At 38.4% G+C, this 13,944-nt stretch overlaps 1 protein-coding gene across 4 annotated transcripts in view; it reads left to right on the top strand.

Annotated features, from left to right (window-relative positions):
- EXOC4 (exocyst complex component 4) overlaps nucleotides 1-13,944 on the top strand; it is a 702,098-nt gene that overhangs the window by 321,881 nt on the left and 366,273 nt on the right. The window lies entirely within an intron of this gene.

The raw sequence follows: 13,944 nt of genomic DNA, 5'->3' as shown, positions 1-13,944 counted from the left end.
GTAATCCTGGCATCACCCCTCTCCCCAGCCCATCACTGAAGTTTCTCTTTTCCTCCCCACTAAGCTGTTCAAGTTTATTCTATGCTCTTCATTTTGCTCCCCCTCTCCCCCGGTCCTTTGCACGCTCTGACTGTTCACCACCTCACTGCCACATCTCGAGGGTATTTTTCAGCCCAATCTTACCTGATTTCATCAGTATTTTACACAGCTGATCGTGCTTTTGCGTTTCAGCCTTTTCCTCATCTGCTTCTCCGTCTCCACTTTGTCTTGTTCCTCTTCAGACCATTCATTCTCGGGCTCAGGAAGGTTCCTTTCTCTTGACCTGCTCACTCACAACACAAATTCTCTGCAGTCTTCCCTGACTCTTTTTGCTTACTCTGCCGTTCTATCACCCATTCAGTAGTTTGAGTTACTACTTTCAACGTGTTATCTTCAAACTGAACTCTCGCCCAAGGTCCAGGAAGCACGTTCAGTTCTAACACTGGACTAATAATAATCATCAGTCTCCATTTTCCATCCCCAGCCTCTGCTCCCCTAGACGTACCTACATCCTTGTCCAAATGTACTTCTGCTTCTAATCTTCCTTTATTCCTTATCCTGAGAAACGATGCCTTCAGCTCCTTAGTCACCCAGACCAAAAAATATCTTGGCTTTTGCCTAGGAAGCTCTCATCCCCCTGACCCTACTCATGCACTGTCATTCATTTTTGTCAATTCTGCTCTGTAATTATGTCTCAAATCCATTCTCTCCTTCCCATGCCTGTTGCCATTCCTTTACTCTCTCAGCTTTCTAACTGGTTTTTATTACTCTAAACCTAAACTTCTCGAATCCATCTTCTGTACCTCAGCCTGCATGATGGCTGCTTCTCTTCTTTGTGATTTCCATTGTCTGCTACTGAGGCCAGAATACCTCTTCATAGTGTATAAGGCCTTCTTTGACCTTATCCACATGGCTCTTGTTGTCACCTTTTATACTCCAGAGCCTCACTGGACCTTTCCTTTCCTACATCTGTCATGCTGTTACCCATATTTATTTATTTTTACTCCAAATCTGCCCGTCGTCTATCACCTTCATCATGTGGCATACACTTTATCCTTCCAGATTTAGTGAAGTCAGCTTTTACCTGGTTTTACACTCACCCACCCTTGCAAGATATGAGTTGAACACATTTCCTTCATTTTTAGAAAAAAACTGAAGTATAGTTGATTTACAGTGTTGTGTTAGTTTCTCAAGTATGGCACAGTGATTCAATTATGCATATATACATTCTTTTTCCTAATCTTTTCCACTGTAGGTTATTACAAGTTATTGAATATAGTTCCCTGTGCTATACAGTAGGACCTTGTTACTTATATCTCTTCTGCATACAGTAGTTTGTGAATACATTTCCTTTTGAATTTTCTGAAATTCCCTTTTGAAATGTTTTAAGTTTCTGTGCTTTAGACCTATTTTCATTATAGCACTTAACCATCAGTTTGAGATGGCTCAGGGAAGGACACAGTCTAATTTTTTTTTTACTTACCACAAATTTTTCTCATCATATTTCTAAACCACTTAAGATATATTTTTAAAACTTTTTTTTTTATTGAGTTATAGTCATTTTACAATGTTGGGACACAGTCTTATTTTGAAATTAATATACCCACATCTAGTGAAAATGTTAGCATGGGAAAATAACCTCCTCATCAGGGGAACATGGACACTAGTGATTTCCTAGTGATGCTTGGGAAGAAGAAGAACAGGGATGAGGGAAGGAGTTGGATTGTATAAGAACTCAAGATCTCTGCTTGAATATCTCTTTGCATCCAAATAGGTAAACTACACAATTTCCAAACGTGTTTTGTGGTGAAGTTATTTAAGGAGAATTGCTTCTTATTTAGGTCATTGTGGAGATGAGGATGAAGCCAAGAGAGTCAGTCCCCTGTTTTGTTATCTTTAGTGCTTCTGTGAGCTGACAGGCTGCCTGTGTTTGATTAAAAATGATAGTCTGTGAAACTCCTTAAGGAAGACCGTTAATTTCCCATGACAGCATATAAAGCTCCTCTCTCCTCCCCTCCCCAAACCCAAGCGCACACACCAGAGTTACCTCCTGTGTGAGACATTTGTTTAACGTTGCCTGTCAGAAAAGGCGCGGCAACAAGTCACTCAGGTTTGAAGTTTGCAAACATCCTTCCACCTTACTGAACATCACAAAGGCTGTCAAAATTTATTTCCCCATATTTTCTTTTCTCTCTAGAAGAAAAACCACTACAGATGTAAATGTTAGAAGCATTTTATCATAGGCTTTGGAGCATCTGCAGGAAGTTTTATTCATAGTTTAGACTGGGAGAGGAAGTCAGTCTCTGCTGACATTTTGAAATCTTTCTAGCAATTTAAGTCAGCTACACTGCCAGGAACTAGACTTTTTTTTTTCCTGTTCAAACTATTAGTGATATCTCATTTTCTTTTTTTCCACTTTCTCTGAAAAGTGGGTCTTGCTTTTTCTAAAATTTCTACTGAGTTTTTCCTTTAAGTTTCTTAGTCTTCTAGACTCTCTACCAAGCCCATTCTTGGATTAAACATCCACACAGGGATTTACCTGGGAGTTGGATGAAATATATTTATGTGTGCTACATTTTTTCAGATATTATTTGGTGGATGGTGAGTAACTACTGAGAAAGAAACCAGTTGCTCTTTTAAATATAATTAGTAACCCCAGCCTCGAAGTTTGCATTTGGTTGTGATGATGCCTGTGGCATGCCCTCTGCAAAGACAAGACAGGGAAGATGGATGCATTTCTAATGCAATCAGAAATCCCCTCTATAATTTAAATATATTAGCGTATCCTGAGAAAGCTGGTGTTTGAATGTCCTTAAGATAACTCAAAGTCTCTCCTGAACAAACATGATTGAATTTCTTGCGGGAACGCATTAAGGCAGCAGGCATGGTCCTTAATGGATCAATGCTGTCTACGCTCATTATCACAGGAAACTCCAGGAAAACTACCACTGAAGTCATAAGGAGTCAGTTTATTGATGCAGTCCTAGTGATTTTGCTTGGGTTGCTCACATCCAATTTGCCTCCCAAAGTTTGATGCCGTGCAAACATTGCACTTCTGGAATGTTAATATTGTTTCCTACCTAGACCCAGAAAGAGTAATGAGTATACATCTTGAATCCTTATATTTGGAGTTACATACAAGAAAGTAAATAATAGTTTTGAAACATGCTGAGTTCTAGGAATGTTAGGGTAATACAGGGTGGCATTGATCATCCAAGTGTCCATTCTGGGTGTCATTTCTGCAGTCTGCTTGTGTATTGTAAAGGTCTCAGTCAACTCAAGTAAGTAATGACGAAAATAACCAATATTATTGAACCCTAATGATATACGCAGTTACATCATGGTGTTTTATCAGTGCTTAACATGTTCTGTGTAATTCAGTCTACACGGCAACTCTATGTGGTAGGGATCGTTATTATCCCCACTTTATAGGTATGGAATGTGAGGCATGGAGTTGAAGTAGCTGGACCAAGATCACACTACTGCAAGTGGAGGGGCCAGGATTCAAGCCCAGGCAGAAGTACCCCAGAGCCCTAGTTCTTACCTCTACTCTGTATTTCAAGGGTGCACCTCCATTCAAAACTCTTAAAAGAGAAGGTTTCTCAGGCTCTAGGACTCTTTCACGGGAGTTGTTCCTAAACATAATTCTCTTAGTGGGTTGGAACAAGTGAGTTTTCTGTTAAAAAAAAAAAAATTAAGATGGAAACACACAATATGACCAGCTCTGAGTCCCAGAGACATCGCAGGCCAGGTCAAGATCAGAACCTCAGAGTACTTTGTTGTGGTGGTCTAGTCTGATCACTATGCCCTTCTCTTGTTTTTCTTCTGGAAGATAAGTATCTGAAAGTAGGTGGGCTGACTTAGAAGAAAACTTTATGAATTTAACTGGTTCATTTAGATGTAATTATTTGCAGAACTTAAGAACTTTTTAAATAGAAATTTACCCAAGGTAAAATTTCAAGCCTATTTAGAATATAATTTAATTTATATAAAGGAAAATTTCTCAACATGGATCAGGGATGTTTCTGTTGCAGAAAAGAATTAGTCCTTGGGTATTTTTAGAATAGAACATTGTGGTCTTCCTGTTAGCTTGGAATCTTGATATGAAGTGAAAGGAAAACTTGCAAGAACCTTTTGCTACCTGCAGGAATATCTTCTTGATAAATGTTCTCTATTGGCATTATCTTCTGGGAAGCATGCATCCCCTATATTTTGTGCCATTACATTATTTCTCAAATGACTTCTGCCATTGTGGGCTCTCCTTTTTTTCAATGAGCATTATTCTCAAATATTTTAGTCTTTGTGATGCTCTTAGAAATTGCCTTTAAACATATAAAGCTCTGAATGTATATGATGTATTCCTTGTTCCTTATTTATTTTATTTTATTGAAATATAGTCAGTTACAATGTGTCAATTTCTGGTGTACAGCATAATGTCCCAGTTGTACATATATATTTATTTATATATATACACACACATACATACATACATATATTCATTTTCATATTCTTTTTCATTAAAGGTTATTACAAGATATTGAATATAGCTCCCTGTGCTATACAGAAGAAATTTGTTTTTTAATCTATTTTTATATATAGTGGTCCAGGTATGTGACTGCATATTCCTTATTTTAAAGCAGGATAATAGAGAATGAGCCCAAAAAAGAGAGGGAAACAGTTCTGATGTGCTCAGGCCATGTATTTGTGTCATCGTGCTAAATCTAACTCTTATGTTAGGAAGAATGGAACCACATATGTATTTATTTGGAAAACTTTGAGTAAATAATTAGCAGTTTGTTTCAGAAACTTCATAGATTTTTTAAAAATTCACTTGTTCATTTCATATTTATGCTTTTCTGACAAGAATGTGAGATGGCTGATTAAATACAGTTGGCCCCTGAACAACGCAGAGGTTAACTCACCTATACCTTGTAGTCAGCCCTCTGTAGCTGAGGTTCCTCTGCCTCCTTAGATCCAGCCAACCTTGCTCTGTGTAGTATTGTGGTATTTACTATGGAAAAATAGCCTTGTATAAGTGGACCTGCACATTTCAAACCCATGTTGTTCAAGGGTCAACTGTATTTTGCTTCAGGAGCAGTTGAAAACTGAAGTTGTAGGGAAACAATGCCAGAAACAATTTATGAAAGAGAGGTATTTAATTTTGCTGATTCATTTCTCTTAATCTACCTGTGCTTTTCCTTCCCATGCCTTAAAAATTAGGAAGAGCGAGAAATGAAAGGAATGATTTTCCTCTATGGTGGATTGCAATGAATATTGAGTAGACCTTTTTTTGTCAGTGTTCCACTCATAAGGGAAAAATCAATTTAAATTTTAAAATTTAGCTTAGCATTTTCTTAGGCTTATTATTTTAAAATAATCCCCCTTCCTCTTTTGAAAGTACTGATACTGCCAACCCTTTTATAATTTCTTCCTAATGTTTGCAAAAAATCCCCCTGTGGTTTTTTTCTGTTCCTGTGGAATTTCTCATCTCCAGATATTGACAAAATCATTAAAGAAGCCCGAAGCTTCATGATTTCTTTTCCAGCACCACTTCCATTGCTCTTTATCATTCCGTTTAGTTATGTTTCATCTAGTTTTCAGTATGTGACAGGGTTCATATCCCAGCCAACTGGAATTAATTTGATAGCTAAGCATTTCACAAATTGGCTCTGTAGTATACTCTGCCAGATCCTGCCATGTGGGAAACATTACTAGTTTTTTACCACCGAAGATTATTTATAACTTGACTTCTTCCATGCTCATTTGTGTTTCTGAAGAAGGCAGGGAGGGGTGTGCCTGCTCTGAGTGTCTCTTTTGGCTTTCCTCCATGTAAACCTCCCTAATGCTTTCAATCAGCACCTTCTGTGTCTTTCCCTTTGAGCAGGAGGAGGAAGATGGAATTGCTCCGAATGCCTTGCCTTGCTTCTCAGCAAGAGAATGCTCTCAGAAGCTCTGGTGTTACTCCAGCCTCTCTCTGTCCCTGCCCATTAGTGGGTTGAGAGGGTATTGAGATCAAGAGTGTGGTTTGGTGGTGAAACTATTGGAATGGATCTCAGTAAATAATTTTTTAAGAGCTTAGTCCTTAGAAGGGATGCTGGACTGAATGGGAAACTCTTGAATATTATATTACTACTTTGGGGAGAAGTAATTTTAGCTAAATATTTCAGGAGTAAAGGAGAGAATGTGTTTCTAAGATTGGGTTACGTTCCAGATTTTTGCCCTTTTGTAAGTATCCAAAATGCACTTTATTACTCTGAACCAGCTTAGAATGCACTATTTTATTTGACCATTTTTCCTTTATCAGTTTGATAATTTAATTTTATGGCCAATATATGTTCCCTGGCTGAGAGATTTCCCTCACATGGAATGATTAGCAATCGTGTGTGAAATGATTATGTGGAAACATTACTGGCGAATTACTGCTTGTCTAAATACTGTATGTTTTCACTTGAGAACATTGGCTCTGGAATGTATTTCTGGCACTGTGAAGGGAAAAAAAAAGTCTTGATGTTAAAATGCAGCCAGAATTTAATTTGTGAAATGGAGCTTTAAACTCGGTTGTTCCTCCCACTGGCAACAACTTCAAGTTGCTTATTATTTCCTTTCTAGAATAAAAATTACCCTTTAAGACTACTTAGTCATATTTTTAATCTTCAAATTGGCATTTTCTTATATAAAGTGCCAAAACTTTATACAGCCCATGCTGGCGTCTGTGTCTTACATAAGATCTAAATTATAAATTCTAATTAGTACCACTTAAAGCTAATGGAGTGGCCATTTCAAGGTCCCTTACTACAGTGATTATGCCTTGGAACGGGGCAGCGAATTTTTTTTTTTTTTTTTTTTTTTGGTGGAGATACTGAGGATTGAACCTAGGACCTTGTGCAGGCTAAGTATGCTGTCTGCCACTGAGCAATACCCACTCCCCACTGGAAATGAATCTTATGCTAAGATTTTATACTAATAGTTCTAGTTGACTTCTCAGGCAGTGTTGAAGCCCAATTGGAAATAGTATTCTTATCATAAATACACTCAATAACCTACCCTGCCAGATATTTGCTGTTAGGGGGGATTAAGGCTAATCTGTAAAATAACTGTAGTAGAAGAAATCCAAAGAGGGAGAAAAGCCAGGAGGCATATTCTTATTGTGTAGGTTATTTTATTCTACCATAGAAAGAAGTTTTTCATTTTAGCTTGTAAATAAACCTTTCTTACTGTTGAGATTGGTCATTTTCATTTCTGGAATGGACACTGCTTATGTAATCCCCGAAGAAAGGAAAAAAGAGGGGAAGGTGATTTCTTTGCTGGTTTAATTATTAGGACCATAAAGTGTTCTTGGAATATGTCCTAAGTACTCCCCCTGTGAGAGAAGAAAAAAATTGAAAGAAGTCATTCACCACATTTCCCTCCTTTTTGCCCCGAAGAGGGCCTCAGGGTTCTGTACTAAAAAGTCACTTTCTCATCAATCCCAGCATTTGATGTAGATAATTGACAGCATGCATGGAGACTTAGTCTTATTAGGGTGTAGGCCAAGGAAGACATCATAGCCAAGAACTTCAAAACTCTGAACTGAAGCAGGAACTTTCATTCAAACTTGAATAAATACAGAGGAAAAGGATGATATAGCTTCCAAAAATTAAAAATCAAAACATGATTTAAAAAAATCAACACCTATAGACTCTCAGCACTGCAGATTCTGTGTTTGTTTTGAATTGAACATTTTCAGAAAAACATCATGATTCATTAGTCTGAAAAATTATTGTGTTATCATAAGAAAAGGATTGTTGACTCTAAAAGAAATGGGCTTTGGATCACTTATAATATGAATTAGCCTCCTAGCATTAAACGGTAGTGTGAAGATACAGATTGCTTGTTCACTGAAGAGAATGATTTTAAATATTAATCTGAGGACTTCTCTCTGATACCAGAATTGCCCACAAGGACCTTAATCTGTAACTTTAAAACCCTAGTAGGCAGATACTGTTTAGTAGATTGATTCTCATTAGTAAATAAGAGATAAACAGAAAAGCTGGTTGGTTTCCTTTTCTAGGTAATTTGGCTATAATGGTGATGGTTTATAACAGCCATCTTCCCTACGACATTCACAGCTAATAGTCTCAGTGTAGACACAAAGCTACCAGCATAAGCATTTATGATAGATGGATGTATTTTTTTGAAATGAGTATGTAGGGGGAGAAAAGTGAACCGCAATTACTTTCTCAAATAGCCTAAAGGTAGAGGATATTTTTAATGAAGATAAGTGGCACTTGGTGGAGAGTTTTTGCTTTGGATTACCCCCAAATAAATTGAGTGCTACATACTGATGGAGTGCAGTTTTCTTTCTCGCTTTTTTTGGTTCTTAGGAAAATAGAAGCTCTGTAATTTGTCTTTAATGTAATATAGAGATTATAGTGCTTTATTTGCTAAACAATTGTTTAAAAAAAATCTCAGTTCTGTTTAAACCACTTAGAGGGAATGGAGCAAAGGAAAGGAGCAGAGAGTGACAAAAGAACATTAAAGAAAAAAGAAGAGAATGGCATGGTTCCAGAGAGGAGGAGAAACAGTGGGGAAGGCGTGGGACCGGGTTCAAGGAGGAGACCTAGTAAGAGAGAAGTGGGAACAGTGTGGCCGCTGTCGGGGTAGAGGCAGCCCCAGGACCAAGGGCCTTCAGTGCCTCTTTTTCAGCCTCAGAGCAATTGACTGCTTTTACTTTTTTAAATGAAGTTTGGACTGTTTCTCCACCTCCAAACTCTCGTTCATAATACTCATTTTTACTTACAGATAGAAAAATAAAAATAGATTTTGTGGCGTTTTCCTAAAAACTCACAGGCCAGGTACTCTATGAATGTGGACCACTTGTGGACTTAAATATTAACCCTGCTTTTCCTGGTGAAAAGAAGAAAAACAGAGTAAAAATGACCAAGACAAAGAAATCTGAAAATTGAAAACTATAAATAACAACGTCAATGCTCACTATTTTCTAATTTCCTAATTAGGGTGAATTTTAGGAAGCAAGCAAAATGAGTGAGTGAGATTGTGTCCTTTCAGGGTTTTGAAACCTGAAGTTACATATTTGCATCCTTTTTTTTTTAAAACATCTTTTTATTGAGTTATAGTCATTTTACAATGTTGTGTCATATTTGCATCCTTAATGGAGCAGTAGTTTGTAGTAGTTCCTGTAGATTTGGACAGGCCTGAGGGGAGCTTCTAATGAAACTTCAGAGAGGAAGGAAAACGTTATTAAAATTACCAATAATAATGTTTTATATTTGTGAGTAGATATTATACTTTCGGATTCTTTATGACATGGAATTGGTCTGGAATCCAAAAACCATAACTCAGTTTTCAGAAGCTTTTCTTCTCCTTCCCTAGAGGCTGAGGCAAGGGTTCCCTAGAACCCTCCACGTTCGCCAGGGTTGGACTCTCTCAACATCCTGGCCAGTCACAGCTGAAAATGCCCGCCGTATCAGCACACCCTTTCATTTGTAAAACTGTGTCTCAGAGTCATTTTTCGAAGGGTGTACAAGACTGCTCTGTACTGTTTTTGCACTGTTTTTCTTTGGCACCCAAACACAGCCTTCATTTATCTTTTGGGACTTTCTCCTCTGTGGCAGGTTCACAGGGCAAGTACCTCCTCTAATCTGTTTTTCTCTGGGTCTTCAGTTCTGGAAACATCCCCTCATTCCTTGTCAACTCTCCAAAGCTCAGCAACTACCTTTCCCTGGATAGCTGGATTTTCTTCTCTGTATAGCTCCGTTTTCCTCTCTTGACAGATAAGAGTAAGGAAACCTGACTTTATGAAGATTTTTCTGTTGTCACTCTCCAAAGAACTTTGCGATTTCTGAAATTCACAGAATTTGAAGTGAACAGACTAGAGCTGTGTGAGAATGGGGTGCTCTCTGTTCGTAGCTCTTGTCTTGGTGTTTGATAGTGGTGGGAGGGGAAAGGCATGAGCGGGCCCAGGATGGCAGAGAATTCAGGGCTGGAGGAATTCAAGTTCTGTTAGGCAGGGTGAATAGGAGGTAATTAAGAAACCTAGTTGGAAAGATATAGGCAATCATGGGAAGAAATGAGTTTCCTCCTAGAGATCATGTATTTTTTTCCCCTTTGGGACTCATAAAATGGGGTTTCTAATATATGGAGGTTTTTTTCTAATAAGAAATCAAGTAGTGAGCTGGGCGATGTCTGTCATCCCAGCACTGGTTCTATGCATGCGTGAATAAGAGTTTATAAAAATCAATCCTGCACAAAAGAATATGCCTTAGTAGGAATTTAAAGGAGTACCTTTAGCTCATTAGAATTCTGAGAGTTGTGAGTGAGTTTAGCCCTGAAGGCAGAAATACTGTTGAGATTCAGGTGGTTGAGTCAAACCATCTAAGTTCCGTTTTCCATTTTAGTTACTGAATTTCAAGAAGTCTCAGTTTTTGCATCTGTAAAACAGGAATAATACCATGAGCTTAAGAGGATTTTTAGAAGATGAGCAGATATACTTAAACTACTTAGAACTGTACTCGAAACATAGTAAGGTCTCAATTAATGATATTTCTAGAGGTGGTTATAGTAGAAACTGAAAGTGGACAGTTAAATGGATTACCATTTTTAGATGATGATGGGATATATTCCTCCTGTGCTGAAGTAGGGAGGACCTGGAGAAAGATCACTTGCTCTTAAATTATTTAGGGCTGAATGCTAAGCTATACTGGCCAAGATAACATCTTGGGCACTTTCCTACTAATACGTAGAATATGCTGCCTATGCAAAGATCATAATGAAATTGGAGATTGGAAGAAATAGTTAAACTATACAAAGTATGTAGCTGCAGTAGGGAGAATTATCTTGAAGTTCTAAATACATATACTAAGAGGGTAACAGTAGCCCCCTCAAACACAAAAAAGCGCTAGTAAAATGATGAATGATCGAATAATTAAAATAATGGGGCAAATGAAATGACAGTAGGATATAGATGAAATTAGCCCTTGTAGACATGTTTACATTAAACCAATTCGTTGTGCAGACTGTAGTGAACCTCATGGAGTAAAAAGATAGGCAGCAGCCTATTTTAAAATGTTTCCATCTTCCGCAGACAATATTTCTGAAAATAACAAGAGCTGCAGTTATTTGAGTTGACTGAATCAGGCCCGACTCTATATATGATGTGTCCAAATTAGTTAACACCAACTAGAATATTGTGAAATTATATAGTACATTTTTTAATGATTTCTTTGAAAGTTTTATATAATCTTCACCTATATTTTACTTTTGATGTCCAGTTTTAGGAGTTAAGTCATGGAAAGGGGGAAGAATTTCTGATTTGGGGACTTAAAAAGAATTTAGAAGAGTGTTTCAAATAATAGATGACATTTAAGGGGAAAAAATAAACCCCATTCATCTAATTTAACTTGTGCTGTGAAGATGTGAAGACAGCCAAGGAGATCATCAGAAGTGGCAGGTATTATTTCTTGGTTTTTTGTTCTTAGTCTAGTAAGGTAAAATGGCATTTCCTCTAGGAAATGAGGCATGGTTAAAAAACAAAAATGTAAGTCATGCCAACTGCATCATGATAGTTGTTGCTGACCACTTCTGTCTTATTAACTTAATGGTAATGAATGAATTTCAGCAAAAGAGAGTCACTGCCATCAATTTCTTTCTGCTCATAATTAATATTCACCCCTAAAAAGAGACTGCCGTTCATGGTTATTAAGAGGTTCTTAGAGTTTTGTTACTGAGAGCATTTTTTAGCGTGGTTTTTAAAAATCTTTGAAAATTGTATATTAATCTATCCCAGACCCTGACAGACACAATTAAATTTCAGTGATGTTCCAAATTTTTAAATATATTTTCACTAAAGAGGGTCATTATACTTTTAACATGAGTCATAGTTGTAAGCAGAAATGATCTTCCATTTCCTGAGCATATTATTTCTTGGGGGTATAAGTTTCTTCTCATCTAACAAGAGTCACATTTTTTAGACATCAGTGTGGCTCCTGCCTTGGTTGAGTGTGGAATCATCATTGGGAGATAACTGAATGGTAATGAGGCTATGTGGGAAAACTTGGAACCAAGAGAGGTGTGGCGTTTTTAAATGCATCTTTTAATGCTCTGCATTGGTTTGAGCTTTCAGAAAAATCAAGTCATGGTCTTCGCTTTTAGGCACTTTGTACTACTTCCAGGAGACCAGTACCTTGGCTGTGGCCTCTGCAGACCGATAGCGATAAAACAGACGTGCATGTCACTCCCAGGCCTCGCTGTGCTCACGGGCTAGTGGGGGAGCCCCTCTGTCCTGAAGGAAGCAGCTGAGTGCCCGAAGGCTGGGAGAATAGAGTAACCCAGCACAGCCTTTGAGAGTCAGAGAAGTCCTCCTATAGTAAGAGATGTGCTAAGACCTGGAGGATGAGCCGTGCTCAGTCAGGAGTGGAGGGAGAACTTACCTGTCAGAGTAGGGCATGTGCAGAGGCAGGGAGAAAGGGGAGGAGGAGAGATCCACACACATCCGTGAGGACTCTGCGAGTCTGCGACCTTGACTGTCAAGTTCAGGGATTTCCTGGTACCACCACCAGACTGCGCTGGTATGAACTGCTTTGGTCATTAGCCCTTGCTATTCCTGACTATGACTTGAAAATGCCCCCCACATGACCCTCCCGGTGTGTTTCTAGGGCCTTACAGAATCCCAGTGGGTTAAAAATTATTTTCATCTGCCCTATGTTTAAAATTCAGGGAAGATTTTTTTCCGGTTAAGATAAATGAGGGGAGAAAAGGCTATTATTGGGGCTGGTTTCTCCAGGACAGAAGCAGCTGTGGTCTTCCCTCTAAGAAAACTGCCCTCCAATCATTAGCCATTAACTATCCATACTGTGCTGTAAGGTAGACTTAGCTCCACAGTTTTTTGTGTGACATTGGGCAGGTTGTTTAATCTCGGTGTCTTCAGCTTTCTGTTTCACAGAGTTGCTGAGGTTTATGTAAGTACTCAGTAAGTGGTAACTGTGACCTAACAAGCTGCTAAGTAAGTATTCAGGATGCTGAACGAGCCTTGTCATCTAGCCTTCTTTAGGGAGAAGTGACTGCTTTTGTATTGTTACTTGAATTTCCTCCTCTTTTTTTTTTTTTTCCTCCAAAGCAAAAATGATTGCTTTTTATGGTTCTGTTTGATACTTTTGCAGTGTTTGTCAAAGGGTCTGCCAAGAACCACCTGACTCAGTACCAGCAGGGGAGTTTATTAAAAAGGTGGATTCCTGGTCCTTACTTGGACCTGCTAAATCAGAACTCTGGGCGTGGTGTGGGGGATCCACGTGCTAAACGGCTCTAAGTGGGTGGTTCCCACCTAATAGGCTCCTAACCTATTGGGATCACATGGTCTCACTGACTTCCCATTTAGAGCTACATTAAGGAAAGGTAGCGATCACCTTCCTGTTCTTTTTATTGTATGAACTTTCTTCAACTTCGTTTCTGAAGAAACTGTCTTGCCTTACTTGAGATGGAGAAATGGCAGTTTACTTGTTTAGCAGCCTTCTTTTACACGGATTTCTTCAGAAATAAGTAAGATATGACTCAACTGCCTCTGGATACGTCCTCTTTTACTAACACCCATTTCTCGAAAACTCAAGCAGCTAACACCTGTCTGCTACCAACCTTCAGTAAAATGCAGTTAGTAATGTGCTCTCCCGTTTCCAGTCGTAGGGTTTGTTACTGCCCTTGGGCAGTATGTTCAGGACTCACAGCCTGAATGTTAATAGTGAAGTGAAAGAGGACTGAAACTTCTGCGCATGTTTTCATTAATTTTTTTTTTTTTTTGCAGCCTTGAATTGATTGCTTCCCTTCCCCCAAAGCACACCCAATGTGACCCTGATTTAGTGTGGCTTAATCAATAAACTGCAGAATGGCTAATTTGTTTCCAGTCATTTCTTTACA

The sequence above is a fragment of the Camelus dromedarius genome, chromosome 7, assembly GCF_036321535.1.
Source record: "Camelus dromedarius isolate mCamDro1 chromosome 7, mCamDro1.pat, whole genome shotgun sequence".
In the NCBI taxonomy this organism is placed as follows: domain Eukaryota; kingdom Metazoa; phylum Chordata; class Mammalia; order Artiodactyla; family Camelidae; genus Camelus; species Camelus dromedarius.
The sequence above is the reverse complement of the archived record's forward strand: the minus strand, read 5'-3'. Positions and strand labels throughout refer to the sequence as shown.